Source organism: Cibotium barometz, chromosome 28 (assembly GCF_041138505.1).
Source record: "Cibotium barometz isolate CiBa-2024 chromosome 28, ASM4113850v1, whole genome shotgun sequence".
Lineage (NCBI taxonomy): Eukaryota > Viridiplantae > Streptophyta > Polypodiopsida > Cyatheales > Cibotiaceae > Cibotium > Cibotium barometz.
Window position 1 is genome coordinate 46,675,372 of NC_141073.1, and position 15,543 is coordinate 46,690,914.

Consider the following 15,543-nt stretch of genomic DNA (forward strand, 5'->3'; position numbering starts at 1 on the left):
GATTTATTTATTGTATTTTTAAAAAAAATTACAGATTTGAATAGGAAAGGATACATTATATTCACTAAAAAATTCACAGATAAGGGACTTTTTAAATAGGCCTTGAACGCACGTGATATAGAGGATTTACATATAGTGACCCCCCCGAGGGCCATGGCTTGTTTACAGATCGAAAGCAACGTGCAAAATGCTATGAAGTGCACATATGGATCTCACAAAGCAACCATAACCTGCTTCATACCTCTACACCTCTTTGTGTACCTGTTCCGTACAAGTGACACACATCGTACCCCAACTTTATGGATTGCAAAGGTGGAGAGAGCTCCGACTTGTTTCTTATCACCTGCATGGGATAAAAAAGTTGTTCAACACAATGGAGACACCATCAGATGCGGAGTAATAGTTGAGAAGGTTGTGATGCGCTATCATATTGCCAAGAAACAGTTGTCCATTGCATTTCCTTATAGGCGATGGAAGCTTACAAATGGAGAATGGGAGGCGTTAGACTCCGACACAACCTCTACAGAACAGGGTGTGCTACATATATCCATGCAAGGTGGGGATGTAGAAGATGTTACTGTGAAGGATGACTGCTCCCTTGCCAACTTACGTGACTACTTAGTTCTTCAATTCTCACTGAGTGGTGATTTTGCTTTGATAATCAATGGTAGAGTAGTGCGCAAAAGGAAGGAACGATCTTTTCTTTGTAGAGAAATTACTTTCCCTGGCTGTGTAGCTATCAGATAACCATTGGATATGTAATCTTGAATTGAAGTAAATACAATTTCAATTTTTTTGCCTCACTGTCTTATTAAGGTTTTTCAATTGTCTTGTGCAAGTTTTATTTTTTTGTGATAGTGTAAGGTTGGTCACATAGGCATCTGTGGCTTGAGCCACTAGTAAATTAGAAATGACCTTGCGATGGAAGGATACGTTCTTGCTTTCGCATACCATTTTTAAAAAAATTTTGGTAAGTAAATTTTATAACAAGGTCGCCCATTTATAAACGATACTTTACTCATTTTCATCAATTGACAATTATCGTTCTCTCCTAACACTTGCTCTCAATTTCGCACACCTTTTTGTATCACACACTCTCTATTTCTTGCAATCACTCATAGTCATGGCACCTCTACTTGACGCACTTATTGCACAGCTAGGAAAGCTTGAGTTACTTCATAGGGTTGATGATATCGTCCCTATATTTGAGGGAGCAATTGACGTGCGTGCAACAATGCATCTACACGCGGATGCTTTTACAGATGTCATTCAGTATATGGATGAACACATCATCACGTACTCCATCATGTTTGAGGGTGATGAGGGCCTATGGGTTCCAGTTGACCTCATCAAGTACATATTCAGGGAAGACGAATTTTAGATTTCGCCTATCAAGGTTTTTAAAATCCCTCACAGAAAAGGACTACAGGAATGAGGAGGAAGACTTACTCTTGGATCTACAAATGGGCAACATCGGCACTTCTTTCCTGAGCTGGGACATGGTTTTGGTCCTTCTGTTACAAGAGGGTGTGGCGAAAGAAAGTGGCAAGGAAAAAGAAAAGGGCAAAGTAAAGCTAATGGAGCAGGTCCAAGAGGCCCATGCTAAGGAAGAGAATGTTACAGAACAATGGGAGGCCTCAATGGCATTGGTGGCTCTACAAGAGAATGTCCCCGAGGAGGTTCCAGACCTAGTTCTAGAGGGCGATGAAGTACTTGAGGAGGTCCCAGACCTTGTTATCATGTCTTTGCATCCAATCATTATTGATGGGAAATAATTTTTGTTTTTGGATGACATTGCCAAGACACTCGAGTTTCGCGAGGATGAGGCACTGTCTATTATTGCCGTGAATGCTGGGGGTCAAGACAAAGGAAAAGTGAAAATCTCTTTTGAAGATGACAACCTCACAAAAGCCCTTGCATACGATATTGGTAGGAGTTCCTTGGAAGATGTAGTGGCCAAAGCGCTCGTTGAAATAAAGCAAGATGTGCAATTCTATGAGAGCATAGCTGCCTTTGAACCACACATGCCCTTGGTTGCTGGCGATGCTCAAGACCAAGGAAGCATAAACTTGACAAATGAGCAACTAGTTGCAAGTGACGATGCAACTGAGATATGTCCTAACTTCTTAGTTGTAAAGCAAATTATTTTTAGTTGTATCATTTCACGCTTCCTAACTTCTATATTGACATGTTGACAGACTGCTTTTGAAGTGGACAAGTTTGCTATGCGCGTAGGAGGAACGCGGCCAAAGTCAGAGGGTCAAGATGCATCTCTTTGGCACTACATACCTGTTTGGGGCATCATAGCATAGCGGAGGCTACACTCCAACCCACACACTTGTCAATCCGTGAATGCAACCCGGTTAGCGCATAGAGGCTATCCCGAATGGGAGAAGATGAGTTAACCACATACTAATGACTTCTAGTCCTACTCAATCCTTCTTCATCACTCAAGCAATCAATCTAACACAATCAACACATCAATCTAACATAATCAAAGCATCAAGATTAGGCTACACTTAAGCACAAAAAAATGCAACTTATGCAAAGAACCTAACATGCAAAGAGCTATCACACAAGCCTCAACTACACATCATTTCATGCATAAGCTTCATCACATGTACTCTACAACTCACAAATCAAAACATCATTAAGAAATCTAGATTAGCAAGTGTGTAGACCAAAACCTCATATCATTGAAAATGAAAAGAATAGAGAGTACAAGATTGAAACAAGAAGGGAAATGGAGAGCCTTGGGAGAGCACTTGAGAAGGAGCTATGGAGCAAGCTCTCTCTATGAGCCTCTCAACCAAATGACCAAAGAGTCCCCCCCCTAATGGGCCACCTTTTATACAAAAATTCTAGAACTCCCAAAAGTTCCCATGTGGGATTATTGTCAAGCCCTCTCCCACATTCATCTACAACTTTGAACTCTTTTCAAGAGCCCTAAGTGTCTTTTTTGTTGCATCCTTGTATTGATCTATTCGTCATGCAACACTCCCCCCTTCCTATTTTGCGCACGTCCTCGAGCGCGATAGTAGCAAGAGCTGCAACAAAAAAAACAATGGATACATTAAAGTCTTTTATTGAAAAAAAAGAAAAGAAAAGAAAAACCAGCAATGATAATTTCACACGTGAGCATACAAGTGCAAGGTTGATTAAATTTTTAATGAGTACTAAAATAGGTGAGTAAAGACTAGTCAAAGCGAGACTTAAGTGGTAGATAGTGCTATGCAAAGGCAAGTGTGCTTTGTACACCGCCGGTTATGACCGCAGTCTCAATGTCCTACAAGTATGTAAGTTATTCCTAAGTGGCAAACCTACTCCTAAATATGAGCAAAGGTGATTGGAATTCTTTTTTTTTTTTTGATGTGTGTGTAGAAGGTGATAAAGATTAAGGTTCCATCCCAAAGAGACCCAAGCAATGGCCAAGAGACCTCCGCCAAGAGAATCTAAAGACCGCTAAGTATCTCAAGGGCGACAGACCCTTTTTCTTTCTTTTATGACATAAGGAGTACCCCTTGAAGATGAGGGCATCGGTCTCGAGGGCCCATAGTGTACCCCAGAGTCCTACCAACATCTATCAAGGCGATAGATTCCTTGAAGGTCTTCTTCTGAAGTTTTTTAGACGTCCGTGTTTACCCCATGGAAACCAAGGCATCGACCCCAAGGTGCTGAGACAACCCCAGGTCCTACCAAGCATTTCTCATGGCTGTAGACACGTCATGTCTCAATTTACTTTGTATATATTTTTTTAGGGTATAATTTTTATAAATTTTTATTACTCCTAGCACCTAGCTCATATCTAAGAGGTAGCTACCACTGGGGATAACTAATATACCTTGAAAGCATAAGAACTTGGCATATTCCCTTGGTATATATCCTTGGTATATATCCTACACTGTCTTTAGATAGAAATATCTTTTACTAAGTCTTCTAAGACTCTAGAATTCACTCACCATATTTTAAGAACTAATCAAAAACTTAAAGCAGCCAACATTGTGCAAACATGTAAACCATATATTCAAAAGATAAAAGCACTTAAAGAAATAAAGATTAAGATTTGAATACACCTGTTGTAGTGCCCTGTTGATGTTGTTCGTTTGCATTGATGCATTGCTGATTTTGTGCAGATTGCTCCTCCTTGATCTTTGTAGGCGTAGCATGTCCCCCCCCTTCCTAATTTGTGTGCACGATAGGTGGACTATAGGGGCGTGTTTGATGCTCTTGTTTTAGCGAAGATCTCTGCAAAATTTTTATTAACAAACAAGAAAAGAAAAGAAAAGAATAAAGTTTGCCATTGGTGCCAAACACCGAATATAGCCGAGGGGAAAAACCCAGTGGGAGAAAAGTGCCCTGGCTTGTCGATCTTATTATGGAGTCACTGAACTTACCTTTGCGCTGGTGGTGGATCCGTGTCCTCGTCTGCTGGAAAGATGGTATCAATTTCCTCAAGATGCAGAGACAACCCCTCACAAAAACCGGCCGCTGGAGAAGGTGGTAGAGGAAGGAGTGCTTCCTCACTAAAATATGGCATTGGTTCTATGGGAAGGTTAATCAGACAGTTTTGATTTTGGAACTGCACAATGTAGGTACTCATATTTATCCAATATTGACATGTTGAAGCTTGGGGAAGGAGGGCTTGCAAGATCGGTGGTTGCAAGTCATTTATGCTTGTATCCCTCCATTGTTGTGCTTGAACCTCCTTAGGTAATCTACGTTGATTTGGTCCTCTCTCTGGTATTCTCACATTAAGAAGATTATGGCGTTGGGGTGTAACTCCCACAATTTGCTTCATTAAGCCCGTGCCATATCGTCTAAAGTAAGAGCGGCATATCCAACAAATATGTGAAGCTTCTTCTAATACGAGCCGTGCGCACTCTTGACAATGTGGAAATGGGTGATGCTGTTGATAGAATAACGTGACAAAGTGATGCCCACAGCAATTTTCACCTAAGGGAGCATAGAAGTACCTAGAATGTGTTTGAAACGGAGGAGCACTATAACCCCCGCGATGATCTGGTCGAGTACTATCAGGGTCAATGCATAGTGGACATGTATCTCGCCAAATATCCATCAGGAGTTATCTGGACGTAGAACAATGAAATTTAGAACACTCATATCCATCATGACAATTCCAATAAAAAACAAGATTATCTCAAAGAGAACACATCTTCTAAAGGCATAAGGAACTACATTATTCAAACATTGATTTACCAAAGAGCTTTAATTGTAGTGTTAATGCCTTATCTTTAGTTTTTGGTATATCCTTTTTAAGAGATGGAAACTTTAGCAATTGTCTTGGAATTTGAGCAAGATAAGAGGTTTTAGGCATTGAAATGCTAGAATCTATGCTCAAATGAGACTCATTTGGACATGTCGTAGGTACACAAGTTGATGGTTGAATTGTGTAACAAGGAGAAATCGGGACAACCGGTGTTTCAATACATGTTTTAGGAAGATCAACACAAGTAGTTTTGTAGGTGCTTTTACAGCCACCTTTCCTTTCTTGAAGAGTTTGTGTTGATTTCTTTTGCACCCACTGATATGGAAAATCAAGGGTGGCTTTTGGAATCTTTCTGAAACACTCTGTTACCCCTAGCAAAGCATGGCATTTTGGAAGCCAAATTGCTGTTGCACCCTCATAATAGCCTTGTGCTTTAAGAACATGTTTTGGGACCCATCGAGTAACAATCCGCGAGTAACAATCCGAGGCTTAGGCTTGGAAATGATGTGCTTCTTAAGAGGCTTAGCAACTGGACTAGATGGTACAAGTTTGTACGCGTCTTTGGGTAGCCACATTGATAATTCCTTCTTACCTGGCCTTCTTTGAGCCGCAACTAGAGTAGTTGGAACATGCCACCAGCCATGGCCCTCACTTGAATACTCAATTATCCACATCATTTGTTTTGGAGCTTCAAGAGCAGATTTGGATTGTGGGTTGTGTAAGGTAGAAACATTACCCCTTTGACATGATAAAGCTCGTAGTGTAGCAGATCCCAAGATGCAATTCAAATCAATTTGCAACTTGTATTGTCTATTCTTCCAATCTAATGAGCAATTGGTAGCACTTAACCACGATCTACCGAGAACAACCTCTACTACTGCCTTGGACTTACGTGCCACATAAAAGGGCACTGACATCTGGTGATCCTTAATGGTCATCATAATGACACATTTTCCCTCTATAGGGTTATCTTCCCCTGAGAAGCTTCGTAGGTCCACAGGAATTTGCACAAGTGGTGGTTGACCCAAGGCTATCCAGGTGTCAAACGAGAGAACATTATAATCTGCACCAGAGTCAATTAAGGCAGAGACACAGTAGGTAGTCTCATGAAGATGAAGGCACACTTGAATATTGAATGGTTCGACATATGGCTCATTCGTAGCCAACTGTATGGCTAACATAGAAGCTTTGCGACGCTCCTTGGCTTTTGCAACTCTAGCTTTAGCCTCCTCTTGAGCCTGACGTTTAAGTAGGTCAAGTGCTTCTTTCCGTGTTTGTGCAGCATGCATTTGTTGAAGCATGGCTTCAGTTAATGGTTCATTGTATTTCTTGAGACGACTTCCATTAATGAAGTTAGGCATTTGCTCACCGTCTAGTGTCTCTAAACGCACTGCACCACTTGGAGTAAGCTCATTAATCACAAACGGTCCTAGGCCACGTTTTTTGAGCTTTCTCTTATGTTTCTTAAGTGTGTACAAGAGCACCAAGTCTCCTTTTTTGAATCGGTCAGTTGTTACATTTCTATCATACCATTGCTTTTGTCTCCTCTTCTCGGCATACATCCCCATTACCGCCAATAAGCGGGTCTCATCAAGCTTTTCCAATTCGTCAACGCGTTGTGAAAGCTCATGACCAGTCCAATCCAATTGTTTAGCTACTCGTAGAGTAGGTACAAGAAATTCAATGGGAAGAATTGCATCTAACCCGAAAGCAAGTTCAAATGGGGTTGTGCCCAAAACACTGATGTTTTATAGGCTGTCCTATATGCCCAGAGAACTGAGTGCAACTTTTGCTCCCAATCAGTCCTATGTCCCTCAACAATCTTTGTGAGTGATGTGCAGAGAATCTTGTTAGTACTCTCGGCTTGTCCATTGGTCTCTGCAGAACGCTTGTGCATTACCATAAATTCTTGAAGCAAAAATTCTATGACTTCATTTACAAAGTGTACACCTTGATCACTAACGATCTCAATAGGTAAGCCATAGCGTGTAAACACGTACTCATACAAGAACTTGGTTGTGGTTCTGGCATCATTTTTGACTGTTGCCTTTGCCTCAACCCATTTGGTCAAATAGTCGGTTGCGACTATAATATATTCTGCATGCGTGTTACGAGCTGGAGGTTTAATGGGACCGACAAAATCAATACCCCATTTTGCAAAAGCACGTGTGCTTAACATAGGCCGCAAAGGCATATTATCCTTTGTGATGGGAGGTTTGGTCCTTTGACAATCGTCACAACGTTTCACATATTATTCGGCATCCATTTGTAAGGTTGGCCACCAAAGCCCAGACCACCTAATCAACTTAGCTGTGGTATTGCCCGAAAAGTGTCCACCCCCAACACCTGCATGTGTGTGAGTTAAGATTTTCAGATAGTCAGCTTCACATACACACATGCGTAAGTTGCCATCCTTGCCCCTCTTGTAGAGTTGGCCCTCTATTAGCATATAGTTTGCCGCTTCAATTTTAATAGCCTGCTTTCGATGTTTAGGAATTGTTTGATCCAAATGACCATGCTGAAGATAGTCCATAATATACTTACTCCAACTTGGTGTAGTTGAAATTTGGAATAATGTGACATTATGAATTGGCTTCTGAATTTTACATGAAGCACAGTTACGAACAAATGTTTCAGCATCTGCATGCGTGGTAGGCCACCATTGCCCATCTTGAGATATACGTCGCACACAAGTAGTAGCTGATGCATGGATTCCATCGATACCCGCATGTGCCCATTCCAAGATCTCCTCATATTGGTCGGGGTTAGGTATAAGCCTCAACACTCCATCATTACCCTGACGATATAATCTCCCTGAGATTAATGTGAATGGTCGCCATAGGTCCACATTAGGACCCGCTAGTTGTATTTGCCCACTTGTCAAAATTTCTAAAATGGATTCAGACCATCTAGGAGCTGTCTCTACAAGGAAAAGTGTTGAATCTAACATATCATCATCCACACCCACAGGAGCTTCGCCAGAGGTGATTCGAGACAAATGATCTGCCCTTAGATGAGTTGTTCCTTTTCGAACTGCAACTTCAAAATCAAACTCAAGAAGGATGATAAACCACCTCACAATCCTTCCAGTTGCACAAGGCTTATTTACCAAATATAGCAATGCTTGATGGTCCACAAAAAATATGAATTTGTTTGCCAAAAGGTAATGGCGAAACTTTTTCACTGCATATATCATGGACAATCCTTCTCTTTCTGTTGTGGTGTAATTCTTCTCAGCATTGTTTAACTGTCCACTAGCATATGAGATTAGGAAGTCCTTATTGTGTTCTCCCGATTGAGCCAAAATACATCCAATTGCAAAGTTGGAAGCATCAATATGGACATGAAAGATTTGGTTCCAATCTAGTGCCCGTAAAATGGGTGCAATCACTAATGCTTGCTTCAACTTTTCAAAGGATTCCTCACACTCATCCGTCTAATTAAACTTTACAAGAAGAGCATATAACGGTCTGGCTAGGACAGCATACATGTAGATGAATCTACGGTAATAGCCACAATGTCCCATGAATGTTTGTACCCCTTTAGGGTTGATAGGCCGAGGTAATGAGACAGTGACATCAATTTTATCCATATCTGTTGAAATCCCATTGCGAGAAACAATATGGCCCAAAATTTTCCCTTGTCTTACCATGAATTTGCACTTATCGGGGTTCAAGCATATACGATAAAGTTGACACTTTTGAAACACAAGTCTCAGGTGTTCTATATGATCATCACGCTCTTGTGAGTGAACACATAAATCATCCATGAAAATCTCAAGAAATTTCCTAAGGTACTCCTTGAATACATGACTCATTAACCGCCGCTGAAAGGTTGCTGGTGCATTTGTTAGACCAAATGGCATAACACGATAGGCAAAGATGCCATCTTCAGTAGCAAAGGCTGTATTGTGTTGATCCTTTGGATCAATTGACACTTGGTTGTACTCGGAGAATCCATCCAAAAAACTATATGCCTTTTTCCCTGCAACTCATTCCAGAACATGATCCTGTTGGGTGTTGGACTCACACACTCACACACACAAACCTGCACATTAGGGTTAGGTGCAAGGTTGAGAAGCTCACACACAGAAATGAGAGAGAGAGAGAGAGCCAAAAGTGTGGTATCCACAAAATGCAAGTCAACCCTTGCATGTGTGCCACATCCATATAATATAGAACTATAAAATATTATATGTGTCCTTTCACACTTGATGTCCAAGGGGAAAAACCACATGGGAAAAAGTGCCCTTGGTTAAGCCCTGTTCACACATAGCACTACCATAAGTGAGCATATGCCTACAAATCCCCCCTGTAGTGGAAGTGTGAACCTGTACAAGGAAGAAGATCACTCTCTGTATGAGAGTAAGCCCAAAGCTTTGCGGAAAGCTTCAAACTTTTCTTGAGGTAAAGCCTTTGTGAATAGATCTGCAACATTATCCTGTGTAGGGCAATAAGATAAACTGATCTCCCCTGCATGTAGCCTCTCTCTGACATAGTGATAATGAGTCTCTATGTGCTTGGTACGTGCATGAAATACTGGATTTCGTGCCACGGCCATAGCACTCTGGCTATCAGTGAGAATGGTGGTGGGTGTCTGCTGACACTCACGAAGATAAGCCAATAGTCTCCTCAACCATACACAATCTACTGTAGCTGTAAAGACTGCCCTGTACTCAGCCTCACAAGTAGATGTAGCAACAGTGGGTTGCTTTTTACTCAACCAAGATATGCATGAGCTGCCAAGAAAAAAACAATTCCCACTGGTGGATTGCTTGGTATCGTAATCACCAGCCCAATCTGAATCACTGTATGCATAAAGCTGCAAGCTGCCCCCCCTGGGATAGAACAAACCAAGATCCAGGGTACCCTTAAGATATCAAAAAATGCGTTTGACTGCTTGCCAATGCTTTGTGCCTAGGCTGTGCATGAATTTGCTCAACAAAGACACCCCAAAAGATATGTCTGGCCTCGTGTTACACAAGTAAATGAGGCATCCTACTGCCTGGCTATAAAGGCCGGCCTCAAAAGGCTCTCCAATATCATGCATAGTAAGCCGTACACCTGATTCTACCGGAGTAGAAATGGGCTTACATTCATCCATGTGAAACCTTTTTAGCAAACTTTTTATGTACTTAGTTTGCTGCATAACAATGCCATCATCTGTATGCATAAACTGTATGCCGAGATAGTAGTGTAAAGGCCCCAAATCTAACATATCAAATTCAGCTTTCAATTCAGCTTTGAAATCTGAAATTTGTGCTTTGCTTGTACCTGTAATGAGCATGTCATCTACATACAAGATGACTATGAGAATATCGGCATCGGTTTTCTTCACATACAATGTGCTTTCAGCTGGACTATTCTCATAACCTTGGCTAGTTAGATGAGCATGTATCTTATCATACCAAGCTCTTGGAGCTTGCTTTAACCCATACAATTCTTTGTGCAACCTGCATACTTTATGTTCCTCACCAGGAACTACAAAACCAATGGGCTGATTTACATATACTTCCTCCTGTAAATCCCCATTCAAGAATGCAGTTTTGATATCCAACTGATGCACTTTCCATCCTTTATGGGCAGCCAATGCAATCACTGATCTTATTGTGGTCATTCTCGAAGTAGGAGCAAAAGTCTCTTCATAATCTATTCCCTTTTTCTGGGAGTAGCCTTTAGCCACAAGTCTTGCTTTGTACCTGTCAATAGTACCATCAGACTTTCTTTTGACTTTGTACACCCACTTTGTGCCAATTACATGCTTGCCTTTAGGCAATTCCACAAGATCCCATGTATTATTCTTCATGATAGAAGAAATTTCAGCTTGCATAGCTTGCAACCAATGCTCATTCTCATGTGCTTCTTCATAAGAAGAAGGCTCTTCTGAATCAAAGAGACCACCCATTGCGAATGCAGACTCCCCACGATGTACATTCATCAAGGCATGGCTGGAACTAGCCCTTGTTCTACCTGTGTGAGTGGAGCTGCAAGTTTGCTTTCTTGCAAAGTTTTCAGCAACCATCTTGGCACTGACTTGGCTGTGTCTATGGCTGTTTGCTCTTCCCTGACAAGATCTTCCACTTCTTCCATAGAAGGGGGCTGAATGGCTGGCTGGTCCACATGTTCTACATGTGGATTTTCTTGTGTAGGGGCTGGCTGATCTGAATCCCCCCTAATTGCAATGGGTAAAAGTCCATCAAACATGTCCTGTATGCCTGTATCATTGCTTTTATACAAGGTGATCATGGGCTGTTCTGAATTTTCAGCAAATACCACATCTCTACTCACAAAAATCCTTCATGTAGTTGGATTATAAAGACGGTATCCTTTGCTTTCAATACTGTAGCCCACAAAAATGCATTTAATTGCTTTGTCATCAAGCTTTGTTCGGAGTTGTTCTGGCACATGTGCATATGCCAAACACCCAAATGTACGCATATAATCCACTGTTGGCTTTCGGCTATACCAAGCCTCAAATGGTGTTATGGTTTTCAAAGCTTTTGTTGGACACCTGTTCAACACATGAGTTGCGAGGCAACTTTTGTGCTTTCACCATGCATCTTGCCATCTCCATGAGAGATCTATTTTTCCTTTCAGCTACACCATTCTGCTGTGGTGTATAAGGCACAGTACATTGGTGTTTGATGCCCTTTTGAAGCATATAATCCTTGAATGCATTTGACATGTATTCTCCACCTCTATCTGAGCGAAGTGTTTGGACTTTACATGCACACATATTTTCAGCCATTGCTACAAAGTGTCGAAAGCATGTAAACACATCTTCTTTTGCTTTCAAAGGGTAAGCCCAAGCAAACCTGGAGTAGTCATCAATGAATGTGACAAAGTAAAGATGCCCCCCTATGGATGGTGTCCGCATTGGACCACATACATCACTGTGTATGAGCTGTAATTTATTTTCAGCTCTAACAGCTCCATCTTTGGGGAATGGTTTTCTTTGCATCTTTCCCAAAATACACCCCTCACATACATGTCTCGGTGGAGACTCAAGAGGCGGCATATTATCAACCATATGATGCTTCTGCAAAAGCATCAAACTCTGAAAATTTACATGCCCAAAAAGAGCATGCCATAGTTCTGCATCATGCATAGCAGGAGTGTGGGCAGCCACTGTATTTGCATCATAAGTACGCTTGTCATAGCTGTCCAACTTATACAAGCCTTTGTATCGTGTTCCAGAAGTGACTATTTCATAACCCTTGGATGGGTCTTTTACCAAACACTTCCCATCTTCAAATTCAACCTTTAAACCTTGATTGTTTATGGCTGAGACGGAGAGCAGATTTTTCTTTATTCCTGGAACATACAATACATTTCTCATACATATATTGGCACCATTGGCTGCAAATAAGTATGACATTACCAATTCCCTTTACTGGATATGTGGTATGATCTGCACATGATACAGTGCGGCCATTTGAAGCATAAACCAAGTGCTGAAATACATCTTTGCATGAAGTGATGTGGCTCAAAGCATCACTATCAAAATACCATGATGCATTCTATCTGTCGGATGCAATGCAAGACATATCAGTGTCCAAGCACCTGGTGTGTCACTAGTGCATGTGACCAAAAAAGTGTACTCTTCCTGGATTACATTAGCTGATTGCTGTGCTTTGTCATCCGAAGAGTCTGCTACTGCATTGCCTGCTTCTTTCTTTTTCTCTTTTGCAATCCTTTTCCTACATTCACTGATGTAGTGTCCAGGCTTATGGCAGTAGTGACATTTGCCCTTCTTTTTGGGCTTGTTTGCATCCCCTTTGTCAGACCTTTCACCACTAGAAGAGGGCTATCCATGACCAGCCTTGCTAGACTGTTGTCCCCCATGCTTAAAGCTCTTTGCTTTACCCTTATCCTTGGCTGTAAATGCCTTTTCTCCACCACGGTTGCTCGATATGTTTGCTCTTGTTTGCTCTTCCTGCAAGAGTAAACCCACAAGCTCTTCAAAAGTGACGGGATCACCACCTCCTCTCATCGAGAGGTTGAGAGAGGTGTGAAAGCCCAAGTAGGAAGGCGGTAAAGAATGAAGAGTGTTGGTGACCATCTGTCTATCTGGGATAACCTCATCAATGTTGAGCAATTGTTCCTGCAAATCTTTCACTTTGGTGAGATGATCTGCCATAGAGTCACCCTCATCCATAGAAAGAAGATCCAATTGCCTCTTCAAGTAGGCAACCCTTGCCTCGTTGCGTACCTGATACATTGCTTCCAATGTGTCCCATGCAAGCTTCGATGTCTTGCACGAACGAATGTGCGGAATAATAGTCCTTTTCACTGAAAGGGCTATCAATGACATGGCTTGTGCATCTCTAGAGTCCCATCTTTTCTGTTCTTGTGTGGGAGCAGGATCTACATCAGGAGCTCTTTGAGCACCTCCCCTTTGAGGCATGGCTGGCTGAATAGTATGTGGACGTGTGTCATCACCACACACAATGCCCCAAAGCCCTTTGGCTACCAGCAAATTACGGATCATAAAACTCCAGAGAGAGTAGTTAGATCCATCTAGCTTGTCCTCCTGGGTGAGCACACCAAATACATCCGTAGCATTTTGTGCCATGTCAACAAAGTATAACTGCAAGCAAACCAAGCACCAATGTGCATTGCCAGGCAACCAAATGTCCTGCGCAAATGTATGCCTGCAAACCAATTCAAGTGTAAACCTGCACCAAATTGTCCAATTACACTCAATGTGTATACATACGCGACAAATCGCAGCTGTAATGCCCAATTACATGCTCCAACCAGAAAATCCCCAATTTTTATGCACTCCAATTGCTTCAATGTGCATCTAATTGGCCAATTTTCACAAAAGCCCCAAATTTCTGCAAATGTATGAGCTTCAATTTGCCAATTTTGACCTCAATTTTGAAAACCCCCAAATGTCTGCAAATTAGAGAGGTTCAATTTGCTAATTTTGACCTCAATTTCAAAAACCCCCAAATTTCATCTGTAATTTTCTTTTCAATCTGACTTGCACAGTATTCATTGTCTGCAAAATCGGCATATGACCTGCCCTGCAATGGCTGTGCAGATTTTGTATTTGAGTTTGATAAAAAATTTTGACAGAGAAATACCTTTGTGCAAGTTGAGGAGGCTTGGAGCAGACAGTTGAGTAGGGGGAGCCAGCAGAGCTGGAGACTTCAACGATGAGGAAGACTCAAAGCTGCAAATGTTGAGAGTCGTTGCAGATGCAGACTTTGGAGGGAGTCGAACCAACCAGAGGGCAGGCGTGCTGGTGTTGGGCAGGCGAGCTGGTGGCGGGCAGTTTACGATGGCTGTGGGCAGCCGACGGGGAGACAGGCGCTGGAGTCGCTAGCTAACGCGTATGGCCTGTAAAACGGGCGACGATAAAGACTGCAGGCGTGAACGGAGGGCGACTGGAGTCGCCGGCGTAGGATGGCCGGAGCAGGCACGGGTCGAGACGGAATAGTGAGCTGGCGACGTCGGCTACTGTGGCGGAGCGCAAGGCGCCGACCGGAACGGAGAGGCTTGGCCAGAAGCGTTTGGACGACGCTGGGCGAGGCGATGGCGACGGAGGCCGAACGGGACGGGAGCCGGGGCGCGTTGGGACGGCTAGTCTGCAGTCGTCGATGGAACGGGACGGCGCTGCGTCCGTTGGAGTAGCACCGGCCGGAACGGGGCGGCTGTAGCGCTGACGGGCTGGCCGGCGTCGGCTGCCTGCAGAGGAAGCGCCGCCTGTGAGGCTGGGCGGAGGTGGTGGGCTCCCCACTAGTGCCGCCCGTCTCTGGCGGCCAGACGGTGGAGCAACTGGATGGAACTGGCGGACGGAAACACAGCGGCGACGGAATCTGACGGACAGAAAAACGCAGGTGACGGAATTTGGCAGCCTGCGGACGGAATTTCACAGGAATTTTTCCAGCAGCAGTTCTCCAAGGCCAGCTCCCAGCTCTGATACCAAATGTTGGGTGTTGGACTCACACACTCACACACACAAACCTGCACATTAGGGTTAGGTGCAAGGTTGAGAAGCTCACACACAGAAATGAGAGAGAGAGAGAGAGAGCCAAAAGTGTGGTATCCACAAAATGCAAGTCAACCCTTGCATGTGTGCCACATCCATATAATATAGAACTACAAAATATTATATGTGTCCTTTCACACTTGATGTCCAAGGGGAAAAACCACATGGGAAAAAGTGCCCTTGGTTAAGCCCTGTTCACACATAGCACTACCATAAGTGAGCATATGCCTACAGATCCATGATTGGAAGTGGGTAATGATCACGCACAGTAGCTGCATTTACCTTCTTGAGGTTTACACATACTCGAAGTTTTCCAT